The following is a 14,173-nucleotide window of genomic DNA, read 5'->3' as shown; positions in this document are numbered from 1 at the left end:
AAAAAAAAAAAAAAAAAAAAAAAAAAAAAAAAGAAAGGCCATCTCTGCCCCCTGGTTTTCTGTATTCAAGGGATTTGGTAGTTAGGGTTTTTGAGCTGCAATGAGTGAGTGCATCATGATTATGACTGAGAATGAGAATATTAACTGTGACAGAAAATGAAGTAACCAGGAAAAATATATATGGGCTGGGCAGAAATGAGAGTTCGAAATTTCCATAAAATAAACAAAAGAAAAAAATCTCAATTTGGTAATGTCAGCATCTTAAAAACAGTAACAATTATTACTGGAAAAAACATTCTTGTCAATTTCTCTTCCCCATACATTGTTTCTTATACTTATTTCTCAACTTTGTTAAACACACCAAATCCTCCCCCTCCAAAATGACTACAGAAATTATAAACTGGGTATTAGAGATGGTTTGAAGCTACTTAGAAAGGTTTTATTTAATTCAAACATGACTGATTTTTAATGTGCATTTGCATCAAGGTAAGAAATGTTTGTAAAGTGATTTTTTTCCATTAAATACTATACAGCCATGAACTGATAAGATGGGTTTGGTTTGCTTGACAGGAATCCATTATGAAGAGTTATCTAGTCATGAAGCCTGCGGAGATTAACCTTTCTAGCCTCTGCAACATACTTTGCAGTAGCTACATCACACTAATTTTTATTCATAGAGCGGCTTTATCTCCAAGGCACTTTTACACTTATCTAATTTGTCCATGCAACATTCCTGTGAGACAGACCAGGGCAGTTATTATGAACCCAGTTTAACAGATGGAGAAGCTGAGATACAGAATGTCCACAAGGTATGACATATATCATAAAATCACTGATTGAATGAAGGCCAGAAGCTGAATTTCCTGATTTCTATAACACTGCTCTAGTCAAATGATATTCTGTCTCTGATCACACTACCATCAATTATCATCACTGAGTAACCACAGGGTATCTAATTCTTAGTAAGCATAGGGTATCTGACTTTTAGACAGATTATTAGTGGGAAAAGTCACAATAACGAGCATCACAAAGTCGAAACATTTTTTAGCCTTTGACAATAACAGAAACCTTGATATTCAGTAACTATCTTCCATTGGGAAATTCTTTGCAAATACACTGGCATTTTCTCAGAACCAGCACTTTACCTGACTCTGCAAGAGTCAGGTAAGTAGAAAGGCCCTTGATGAATGATTACAATGTGTTCTGTGGGAATAAGAGGGTATTTTTTACCTACTTTTTGTTAACTTGTTTCTTATTACTAATATTATGCCATTTTGTATAAGCTAGTGCATGCAACTCTCTTAACATTTGAGAAAAGTAGTTTATTATTATTATTATTTTTAAACTTTAGGGTACCATTCTTGTTACCACTAACAAGGAATGCCTTTGTTAACTAATTCCTGCCAGGAAAAAAAAAAGGGCTACAGATCACTTATTCTGTAACCAAATATTTTGGTAGGCTGTCCCTCAACTTGTTACAACTGGTTTATAAACTACAGTCCTACTCAAGAGTTCATTTCATTTTCTCAGTATATACCTGGCAAGTAGTTTACTTTCAAAGATAAGCCAAAGAGTCACAATGCTCAAAGCCAGACAAAGTTTTAGGAGAGCACTTAGCTTTTCCACCAGGTAAGTATCTCGTTATGTACGCCTGAAAAATCTGCCAGGCTAAATTTACTGTGTAAATTTAGAGTATGGTAGAACTTTAGGGTTTTATGCTATGATTTGCCTGGACATTAAAGCAGGTTCTAAACTATTTACCAGGGTGAATTTATCAGGGTACATCTTCAGCTCATCCAGAAGGGTGGACGGCCCCTGAGGCCAGTATCCTTATTGACTCTTCAGTTTGCAAAAGAAGTCAATTCAATCTCAATTTCCACTTTCTGTTAAAGCAGAAGTGTTAGTATGCACTTGGAAGAAAGAGTTTTCCTCCTGAAACATGCCCATCAGTGCTACCAAATATTTAACGAACTTCATCTGAGAAAAAAAAAGACATTTAAGAACAGCTGATTGCATTTTCTAGGCTTTCTAAAATATGTGTTGAGATCAACTCAGAGAACCCTGTTCTGTGAATCGGAGCAGACTGGGCCTGCCCCGTCCCACAGGATAATTCCTTTAATGATGGGTGCTAAATGTGACACCATCAGTCTGCACTGACACTTGTGAAAGGAAACAGCTCCACGAAACCCACCCCTGCTCTTTCTGGAAGTTTCTGTTGAGAGTGCTGCTCGTTAGATCACACATGGCCATTTTTACATGGTTTCCTTGGAGAAGTTCCTTTCAGGTTTTTGTAACAAGAACGGTTTTGCTTTTTCTGGGCAAGAGATTTTATTTTTTTATCTCACTGAACAGTAATTTGCAAAATTAATTTTCTTTGTTTTGTCAGCTGCTAGAAGGCTTACAGCCAAATTCAATCTAACCACAGGCAAGTATATATGTCATTACTGTCCAGACACAATGACAAATTTTTCTCCAGTCTTCATTTCTAATAGTCCCATCCATGATTTTCATTCTTCTTTTGCCCCCTTTTGTAATTTAGAAGGTTTTCTTATATTTCATATATTCTTAGAAAGTCTTTTTGAAAGCTTTCTGGGATAGAGTCCACTATAAATAAATAAATAACCCACTGAAAGGGTATTTTAAGGCATTTACTTAAGTTTCTTTGTCAAATTTGAATAGTGAACAATCTTAATGACAGTAAAGAAACTCCCTCTGCACCTTTAAAAAGTGAGTTGAGGGCTTCCCTGGTGGCGCGGTGGTTGAGAGTCTGCCTGCCGATGCAAGGGACACGGGTTCGTGCCCCGGTCCAGGAAGATCCCACATGCCGCGGAGCAGCTGGGCCCGTGAGCCATGGCCGCTGAGCCTGCGCGTCCGGAGCCTGTGCTCCGCGACGGGAGAGGCCACAACAGTGAGAGGCCCGCGTACCGCAAAAAAAAAAAAAAGTAAAAAAGGGAGTTGACAGTGACCTGTGCTCCTGCCAGCCCTCCTTTCTTATATAAACAGGCTCTGTGCAGATACTCCTCGGCTGAACTGAAAGCTCATCTTCCCCATCAATGCCACTGAAGTTATGTATAAACAATGAAATCTCATATATAACAGAGTCCTGTCTTGTCTGTGTCAGCAGAGACTAATTTAACAAATTCATTAACACAGGATGAACAGAATACGTTCTTCTTATCCCAGGTAGGATTGGGTTTCCGTCTGGGAACTGGAAGGCAGGCTTGCATAACTGCACAGTGGAATGAAGCATTCAGCTCCCTCTCAGAGCCCTCTACATCCATGAACCTCCCTGAATCCCTGCTGACAGACAAGTGAAGGAAGGGGAGACAGCTGAAGCAATGATTGGCTGAGAGAGCAGAGCTATGGCGTGGAACTTTTCACCCTGTTCATTTTCTGTGAGATTGATGCCAAAAAAAAGTTTATTAATAATGTAAGGAAAGGTAGGGAAGGATGCTAAGGGAATAATTCGGAGAAAAAGAACAGCTTAGTCAGAAAGGTGAAAAGAACTGCAAATTTCAACAGGCACAGCTAACAGGGATTTAGGTTGAAAATCAAACGCTTACTTCTTCTTTTTCTTCTTTTTTATTTTTTGACTCTACCAGAATAGGTTTATTGAACACCCACCATTCTCATACAGATACAAAATTAAAGAAATAGAAAAAAAATTTTTCCTGGTGATGAGAACTCTTAGGATTGACTCTCTTAACTTTCAAAGGTAACATACAGCACTGTTGATTCAAAGGCTTACTTCTTGCTTCCCTTCGTTATTTAATTCTTAACAGTAACCCTCACTGATAGAACTTAACTCTCTAAATAGATGGAGAAAACATCAGAGAAGTTAGGCAACTTCTCTGAGATGATGTGGATCACGAACTGGAAAGCTAGAATCCTCCAGGGCCCAGCCACTACAGGTTAAAATTTTTTATTTAACCAAAAGTTAACTGCATCGAAAGAAGTTAAAAACAAAAAAAGAAAGTTAAAAAAAAATCAAAATAAGTTAATTAACAAAAGTTAAAAACAAAGCCACATAAAAAATAACTCACATGCTCAAAAATAAATATGGAATCTGATAGTTGGCTACAGGGATCACTAAAGCAGAAGATGTGACATATTATACCAGATCCATATGTATATAAGTATTGAAATCACCAAAATGAATTCCCATTATTAAAGATTTTCCTGAGGCAAGATTAATTTTTGAACTTTACAACTATGACAATTTAGAGCCCTATAGATATCTCATGACTTTTCCTCAGTGCCATGATTCAGGACTCCTTACTATGGTTATAAGGGCAGTACATATATACCAGGGTACTATGTACTGCTCATGACACTTACATTACTGCATTATGGTTATCTATGTCAGGTCTCTGGCTTCCTTATCAGATGATAAAATACATGAAATCAGGGACTGCCTCTTAACATTTATATACTATGGTGCTAGTATGGCAACTTGCACTTAAGTTTTCTTTTTTTAATATATTAAAAAAAATTGAGATGTAATTGACATATAACACTGTGTAAATGTAAGGTGCACAACGTGTTGGTTTGATATGTTTATGTATTGCAATATGATTACCCACCTTAGCATTAGCTAATACTTTATAAGTTTTTGATGGATATTTGTTGTATAAAAGTATCATTTTATGAGTAGACTATTGAACTTTATTGCTTGCAATTTCTTTCAAATAAAAGTAATTGGTTGTTGAAGCTAGATAATCCCCATCTCTCCTCTCTGCACCAACAGGATTCTGGAGGTATCTTTATTAGACTTACCACATTGATATGGCTGTTGATTTGCTTGTCTGTATTTTTTACCAGGGTGTAACAGTATTAATTTGCTAGAACTGCCTTAACAAAGTGCCACAGATGGGATGGCTTAAACAACAGGAATTAACTTTTTCACAGTTTTGGAGGTTAGAAGTCTAAGACCAAGACGTTGGCAGGGTTAAACTCTTCTAAGGCATCTCTCTTTGGCTTGTAGATGGTCACCTTCACCTGGTCTTCCCTCTGTATGTGTGTGTGTCCTAATATCTTCTTAAAAGGACACCAGTCATACTGGATTAGAGCCCATCCTAATGACCTCACTTTACCTCTTAAGGACCCTATCTCCAGTTACAGTCACAGTGATATATTGGGGGTTAGGATTTCAACATATGAATTTTGGGGGGACATAATTCAGTCTATAACAGTAACTTCCTTAAGGGAAGGGAGTAAGTATGTCTTTGATTTCTTTATCCCTGGTATTTAAAGGAGGTGGCACATAAAATACTCAATGAGCACTGCTTATAGGATGGCTATATTTCTACAAGAAATAGAAATATAGTCATCCTATAGTCTCGTCTATAGTTAGACGAGAAACTGGAAAAGTAAACCTCTCATCCCCTTGGTCATCTCATGAGTCTAGGAATGCATGTATGGGGTACAAAGTCATTTGGTGGGGAGGAAAGAACCTGTAACTGTTCGGCCTATCTATTACTTTCTCCTTTCTCACTTACCCACTCTAACATTATGAAGAGTACCTTGCCACACTCAAGTTATGACAGGTCTGCTTAAGCTGTTTTTTCTCCTGATTTAATACAGTAGTATATATGATTACATATATAGAGAGTCACAATATTTATATATATTATATATTTATATATCTTGGTATGTATTTTCTTTACACAAAGTTAGAATCATATTTTATTTAGAGTTCTATAGTTCTTTTTTTATCTTAATACTATAACTTTTTCCTAAGTAGTGGAAGTTAAACCATGAATACAATTTAAAGTTAGATCTGAGCTCAAATTCAGGTTTTACCATTTACTATCTAGGTAACTTCAGCAAATATGTAACTTTTCTGTGCCTCAGTTTTCTCATCTGTGAAATTAGGCAATTATAATAACTGTCTTACAAGTTTATAAGAATTTAATGAGAATTCAGTTAAAATTCTTAACACAGTATTTGGCATATGCTAAGAATACATTAAACAATTATTATCCAAAAACAGCATCTTAATGGCACCATAATATTACATCATATAGATGCTGAACATTTTGTTCTTTCCAATTTATCACTACAGTAGATCTGAAATCTTGGTCTATGCATTGCTCATAAACCTTGGTCTATGTCTTTGGTTGTTTCTTTAAATGGAAGGACTAACACATTAAGACAAGAAGTCTTTTATTTTCAAGTAAAATCTTAACCAGAAGGGAAAATAAATAAAACCTATTAATAATGGAGTGCTCAGAAATAGAACTGGACGGTGAGACAGGCAAAAAAACTCTGCTAGCTTCTTCCTGGGGTAACTGAGATGGCCCTCCTTATGAGAAAAGTTTGAAAATAAGTGAGCAGGAAATAAATCAATAATGTTAAAATTTTCTCTGTCACGAGTTGTCTGAATGTGATTGTTCTGGTGCTGGACTGTAGGCAAAGACAGGATAATAGCATTGTGGCTATTTTTTTTTTTTTAAGCATTTCATATCAAAGAAGAAATCAAGCACCATGAATCCCTTACTTCTTTCACCAAAATGCTAAGAAGCTAAATGTGAATGGTCCATTAAACTTCATGTAATACAAGTGGATATTAATGCCACTAGATGTAACAGTTCAGAAATAAGCTACTGTTTTCATAAGCCCGTTCTACCAGAGAAACTAAATATGGCTTTGGCTATATTAGTAGCCTGATTTTCTGTTTCCCTATTATATCAGCACTCCAAACAGTCAATCTGTTCATGAGTATGAGTCGAAGAAATGGTACTTCTATCATAAATGGATTGGAAATGTTCTAGAGCAATTTAATCAGAGCTTCAGTAGAATTTCCTAAAATGTAATGTTCTATCCATCTGTAAAAGGCAACTGACTAATCAAAGTATTGCCTAAATAATACAGTTTAGGCAAAACATCCATAATCTTTTCAAGATTCAAATAAACCAAAGAATTATAAACATTAGATGAAAATAAAATGATCTATGGAGTTTTAAGCTAAAAAATAAGTTCAATAAGAGATAATCAGTTCAGTACCAACATTCAGTGATCCAGGTTTCTGAGATTTTCCAAAAACAATGAATTTTTCTAAAAATAAAATAAAATAAAACATAAAATTTGCCTTAGTTTGCCTTTACTTAAAAATATTTTTCAAAATTTGAAACATTTAGAAAATAAATATAAAACAATATAAATTATAAACAATGTAAATTACACTGTGGAAAACAAAACAACAATATAAGTTATAAAATAATCTTAAACTTCTCAGGTTCTGCCAGGTTACCATATTCTATACTGAAAGTATCAAGCCTACAACTGCAGCTTGTTTTTAAAACAGGTGTCCAAGAGAATGTCACTTGACCTAATGCCTCCTTGCTTTGGTAAGTGATACTGACACTGAGGCCAAGAACTAGAATTATGCTTTGACTAGCTCTCTGAACTGACCACAATCTATTCAAGCTGCTTTAGCATTTGAGCACCAAGCAAATGTGCTATGTTAATTACTGTTATAGGATCTTGACATGAGCTAATACCTGTTCCTGTTAACTTCCCCAGTAAATGAAGCTCTAATGCTTAACTGATAACAAGTGCCGAGATATTCCAGAGTAGTATAAAATTTAACAGATGGGGGGGCAATAAGTGGTGGCATTCATGTTTTTAACATAATATTTATTTTACTTGGCAGAAGACTGTGTATTAAAATTATATCCTAGGCTAGCATTAAAAACTGAAACCATGGCAGTTAGGGGTGGGGAATGTAATTTCTATTTTGGTCTTCATATATTCTCCATACTAAGTTTTTCAGATGTGCTGGCAGTGGTGATAGTAGAATATCACAGAGTTTTATAATCAGACAACAAGAGTCAGAAACTGATATGGTTTGACATTTTGTTAATCCATCCAGTAATCAATTGCTTATTACAACAGGACACAAACAGCAGTGACTCCTGTCTCCATAAAGGGTGTTTTTCTCCAGACTATAGTATCCCCACATACCAGTCTACGTAACCAAAGTACCATAACTTACAGAAACAATGTTACAAAGCAAAACTTATTTTTATTAATATTAACCTTAAAAACATAACCCTATATAGAGTTAGTAATTAAAAACATTGCTTTATTTATTGAGACAAAGCAGTACCACACTAGATTCTATAATAGTTTAAATATTTCTGTTAAGACCCTATAGTAGTACTTTTTAAAAAATGTCTCTAACCAAATTGATACTATGACCTGAAGGATGAGTGGGTCTACAGTCATGTATGATCTGTTCAGGTCAAACACTCACCGAATGCCTTTTGTGTGTCGGATACTGTGCTAGACTCTGGAAACCTCTATTGATTTTCTGCTTCTCCCCATAAACCATTATTACCCCTCCTACTGCTGCTGGCTAATTCTTATACAGCAGGTGCTCACTGTGGAAAATACAAACTAAGGGAAAAACAACAGCTTACAAAATATCATGATTTCATTTCTGTAAAACAACATCTGTCCTTATGTGTGTGTGTTTTAAAAGTGTGAACTAAAATACTAATAGTGGTTACCTTGGGATGTGGAATTATGTATGAACTTTTATTTTCGCTGTCTGTTTTTCTATATTTTGGAAATGTCACAATGAACACAGACTACCTTTAAAAGGCAAAAGCTACTTCTCAAAAAATCATGTACTCTGTTCTGTGCTCTTGACACATTTATTATTTAATAGTGAATTAAGGAGAAGAATATCTATATTTGGTTCTTAAATAAGATATTGAGACTCCCTGTGCTCCATTTTAAGTAGTAACTAGAAGCATTATCCTAAGCAGTAATTATGTAAGAGAGGAGGGAAAATGCAAGTAAGTCTTAACCTTTTTCAGCTTTAGAGGTGCTGTTGTTTCAACTATTACAAAACAGGGTAAATTAAAAACGAGGAGAGAGCTTGAGCAGTCATTTCAAGTAATCATCTGTTACTGCCAACAAGACAACTCACAGAGGCAACAGGGTCCTCTGGTGGGATCCCTGCATTAACATTCACACCTAAACCTTATAACATTACTCTTTTTTAGATGTTGGGGGTTAGGAGTTTATTAATTTATTTTATTTATTTTTGCTGTGTTGGGTCTTCGTTTCTGTGCGAGGGCTTTCTCCAGTGTGGCAAGTGGGGGCCACTCTTCATCGCAGTGCACGGGCCTCTCACTATCGCCACCTCTCTTGTTGTGGAGCACAGGCTCCAGACGCGCAGGCTCAGTAGTTGTGGCTCACGGGCCTAGTTGCTCCGTGGCATGTGGGATCCTCCCAGACCAGGGCTCGAACCCGTGTCCCCTGCATTAGCAGGCAGATTCTCAACCACTGCGCCACAAGGGAAGCCCCCCCTCATAACATTTGAAAAGTCACTTGTTCAGAAACGCTGAGGTTTATAAGTGCCAGTGTAATACAGTCACTTAAGAGCTTACTTTTAGCCTTTTCTGCTTATCAGAATTAAAGAAACAATAAAATACATTGGGATAAAAAATATTTTAAAGAAGCAGATTATGACCTAATCTAAAATGTAAAGCATTTATGAATAGATCTGAAGGTAATTATATCTTTTAGAGCTTAGGTATTCAAAAATCCAATCTTCTTTTCTCAAGGACTCCAAGTTCTTTATTTTACATCATTAGTTATTTTTCATCTAAATGGAAGTCCTCACTTTTATAATTTGTGAAATAATGAAGTTCTTTGGGGTCCCTGTGAGTCTTAATATTTTATTATTCTCTGAAAAGCCACATTAATCATTATTTTCCCTTAGTTCTGATAGGAATTAATAACTGACTAAGTTGGTATTTTTAGTTTTATTATCACAGAGCCCAGAATTATTTTTATTAAAATAGATTCTAACAAATGTATATATATTCATATGTGTCTACTTCAATACTATTATACAGAAATACAGCAAGAATATTTTCACTAATAAAATTTCTAATCTTTCAGAATATTAAAAAAAATCCATAATGGTATTAAGTCCTTTCAAGAAAAATTTAAAATCAAATAACCAACCTGATGACCTGGTTGCAGTGGGCACACATTGGAGTTCGTTTCCCTGCGGGAATGTGCTCGGCCCTTTGCACCAAAGTGTCCTCATCACTGGGCTGGGGCTGCCTTTCGGCTGAGTTGGCTGATGCCACTGCTCCTGTGGATGTCCCACTGCTTGCGACTCTTCCAGTAGAAGGTGCTAGGAGTTAAAACAGAAGAATCAGAATGACAACAAGCCAAATATAAGCTTTTCCTAATAATCAAATAATAATATTACTTTAAAAAATAATCTATCCACTCATTTCTTCACTCATTCACTCACACTTATGGAGAGGTTACGGACCAAACACTGGTCTGAGACTACAGAGTTAAAAAAGAAAAATTCAAGGATTACAACCCAGTGAAAGAGTTATGACAGATGACTGCAGAGGGTTTTGTAGGAAAAGCAGAGTCACCTCTGCTTCCAAGAGGAGATATGGTTAATGTTGAATATTGATGTTGAAATATTTCTAGTCATCCAGACATCTTTGCGAACCATTAATTAGATTTAACTCAAAATATGTCAGAGCACATTAAAGATTTCAATGTGTTGAAGATAAAAGCAAAAATGAACTCCCTATATTCTATCTCCTCCTGTACTGCCTAAGTAGACTGTGAAATTGGTCACCCGGTCATATAAGGCAGATACATAAGAATCATCCTAGGGCCTTCCTCTCCCTCCTCTGTGGTTATAATGGGTCCTGCTGACTTTACATCACAAATGGTTCTTGATTTTGCCGCCTCGTCTCCATTCCTACAATACTGTCCTGGTTCATGTCCTCAAAGTCTCCCACCTGGACTAACCACCAAATGCCTTGTCCTCCTTAAATTCATACTCCCACTGCCACTGAGGACTAAAATCTTATCTGATCACAGCTCTGCATAAACCATTTCAAGGATCTCATTCTTCTTTGACCACTGAGTGTAGTCCAATCTTCTAAGCACCACATACAGGTCCCTCCAGTGGTCTCTGCCTGTCACACAGCCTCATCTGTCACCACCCTCTGCCTTTCTCTTTATGCTACAGTGAATACAAAACTGCCTCATTTCTCCTGTGAATGGGGCTACCTATTCACAGCCTGTCCTCACCTCACTTCTCTACCATCCTTCCTATTCACCTAGTAACCACCACTCATTAAGATGCAGCCCAGTCTGACTGGTGTGAGGTGATACCTCATTGTAGTTTTGATTTGCATTTCTCTACAATAAATGCTGGAGAGGGTGTGGAGAAAAGGGAACCCTCATACAGTGTTGGTGGGAATGTAAATTGGTACAGCCACTATGGAGAACAGTATGGAGGTTCCTTAAAAAACTAAAAATAGAACTACCATATGACCCAGCAATCCCACTACTGGGCATATCCCCTGAGAAAACCATAATTCAAAAAGAGTCATCTAACACAATGTTCATTGCAGATCTATTTACAATAGCCAGGACATGGAAGCAACCTAACTGTCCATCAAAAGATGAATGGATAAAGAAGATGTGGCACATATATACAATGGAATATTACTCAGCCATAAAAAGAAACGAAATTGAGTTATTTGTAGTGAGGTGGATGGACCTAGAGTCTGTCATACAGAGTGAAGTAAGTCAGAAATAGAAAAACAAGTACCATATGCTAACACATATATATGGAATCTAAAAAAAAAAAAAAAAAAGTGGTTCTGAAGAACCTGGGGGCAGGAGAGGAATAAAGACGCAGACGCAGAGAATGGACTTGAGGACACGGGGAGGGGGAAGGGTAAACTGGGATGAAGTGAGAGAGTGGCATGGACATATATACACTACCAAATGTAAAATAGATAGCTAGTGGGAAGCAGCCACATAGCACAGGGAGATCAGCTCGGTGCTCTGTGACCACCTAGATAGAGGGGTGGGATAGGGAGGGTGGAGGGAGATGCAAGAGGGAAGAGATAGGGGGATATATGTATATGTATAACTGATTCACTTTGTTATACAGCAGAAACTAACACACCATTGTAAAGCAGTTATACTCCAATAAAGATGTTAAAAAAAAAAAACATGCAGCCCAGGAGTCAGCTGCTCCACAACTCCTCCCTGAACTCTCTCTCCCCACTTCCCCTTCCACATAATCCAGATTAAAGTCTTTTTCCTATGTTCCTGTAATTTTCCGAATGACTAGATTATTGCCTCTACTACATATATTTGTGTCTTTTCTTCCCCAACTAGAGAGTAAGCTCCCTGAGGGCAGGAACTATGTCTTATTCTTCACCATAGCAACTAATACAGTGTCTGGAATGAATAAATGAATGAATGAATGAGTAAAGTGGAATCAATACATAAATGAACAACAGCAAAAACTGCGAAGGATTAAAACCAACAGGTCTGCTACTTACCCACAGGTAATTAAAGTGTAGTGGAAGAGAAAAGGCATATATTCTAATGGTTGAAGTGGAACAACTTTTAAGAAAAGCATATAAATAATATAAATTATGTGTGTATGTATGTGTGTGTGGTTGTGTACGTGTGCGTGTGTGCTGACAGGATTCACATTAAAGGCGTGGTTAGAACTGGATAAGGTTAATTAGCATACTTGAAAGGCTATTTCTCCCTCACGAGAATAAAGCCTGTTTGCAATGATGTGTAACTGCAGATCCAGAAACCCTGCATTTATAAACACCTAGCACATCTCCTCCAGCACTCTGCTTGGCACTTGAGCTGTGAAGTGGCACTTTACAGGCCAGGGAGCTCGACTAGCGCCCATGTTTCAAGTGAGTCAACTGGATTAGGAACACGGTTTCACTCTCTGAGACTCACACTTTCTCTTACAGAAATGCAAAAGAAACTTACTGTAATGTTTGCTTTGTCTACTCTCTTCCTAATTCCCTCACTGGCTTGCATAGCACAATGCTCCTTCAATTTCTAGATCCAGGCCTGACTGCTCTTGGAGAAATGCAGATATGCATTTTCACTGCCGCAAATCTTGTTCTTATCTTTAAATTCAAGGCAGGCAACATGGATTTCATCTGCTTGCGCACATTACCAGCTCATCCTCACTATTCCTGTATGTCTGCATTCTCCCACTTACTCAGGCATGGCCCTCTGGCTCCGCTGTCCCTATCAGCCCCCAGACCCTAAGAACTGTTCCCTTGGAAATGTTTCCAATGTCTGTCCCTTAATCCAAACCCATGCTCTAGCATTTGAGTCCTGGTCTTGAACCCCTCAAGTCTGGACAATTACAAGTCTCCTAACCAGTCTCTCTGTCTTCAGTCTCTTTTTCAGCCTATTCTGCTGGATTATTTTTCCAAATACACTACTCTGATCATATTTTCTTGCTTATAAAGCTTCCCTAACTCTTCCCTGCAAACTCTATGCATTCCTGACAGTCCAGTCCCTGCATGAGCTCACTCCAATCTTCTTTACAACCTTGTTTTTTATGTTCACTCACCCACATCCCCGCCATTATCATCTAACTCAGTGATTTTTATTTACCATTTAACTTGTGCCATCCCTATTTGAAGGCACTATTCTCAAATCTTTCCAACAGCCTTATGATTTAGGCACGATTAGTACCACATTTTTACTCTAGCTGAGGCAAAGAAAGGTTAAGAAAGCGGCCCAAGGTCACACAGCAAATTAAGGGCAACCCTAAAGCCAGGCGGTCTGGCTTCAGAGTCTGTGCTCTTAAGCACTATGCTATCGTCTACTCACTGCCCCCTGGACATGCCGTGACGGGCCCTGCTTCTATGAGGCACAGTCGATGAAATGTCCCTTTCTCCATGGCTACTCATGCATTTCCCATTCTGTAAGGCTCATGGAAATTCCATCTTCTTCCCCAGTATTCCCTGATTATCCCAGTCAGAAGTATTCTCTTGTCCCTCTTAACACCTCCACCTATGAAATATATTTGCTATTTATCAATATCCTGTAATATTTTTCCTTCCTAAGTCAATGATAAACTCTGTAAAATGACAGCTTCCTTCTATTAACTTCTTTCTACCCATTACCAGAAAACTGCCTTAAAAATAGAAGGCAGGGCTTCCCTGGTGGCGCAGTGGTTGAGAGTCCGCCTGCCGACGCAGGGGACGCGGGTTCATGCCCCAGTCCGGGAAGATCCCACATGCCGCGGAGCGGCTGGGCCCGTGAGCCATGCGTGGCCGCTGAGCCTGCGCGTTCGGAGCCTGTGCTCCGCAACGGGAGAGGCCGCAGC

The 14,173-nt window shown here is 37.8% G+C and overlaps 1 protein-coding gene across 1 annotated transcript in view; it reads right to left on the bottom strand.

Annotated features, from left to right (window-relative positions):
• Nucleotides 1–14,173, bottom strand: part of PDLIM5 (PDZ and LIM domain 5) — a 223,469-nt gene that overhangs the window by 7,640 nt on the left and 201,656 nt on the right. The window contains exon 9 of the transcript XR_456946.1: nt 9,985–10,159. The gene's annotated coding sequence lies outside the window, so the exon portion shown is untranslated. The remainder of the gene's footprint in view (nt 1–9,984; nt 10,160–14,173) is intronic.

Source organism: Lipotes vexillifer, unplaced genomic scaffold (genome assembly GCF_000442215.2).
Source record: "Lipotes vexillifer unplaced genomic scaffold, Lipotes_vexillifer_v1.1 scaffold178, whole genome shotgun sequence".
Taxonomy (NCBI): domain Eukaryota; kingdom Metazoa; phylum Chordata; class Mammalia; order Artiodactyla; family Lipotidae; genus Lipotes; species Lipotes vexillifer.
This window is presented reverse-complemented; position numbering and strand designations above follow the sequence as displayed.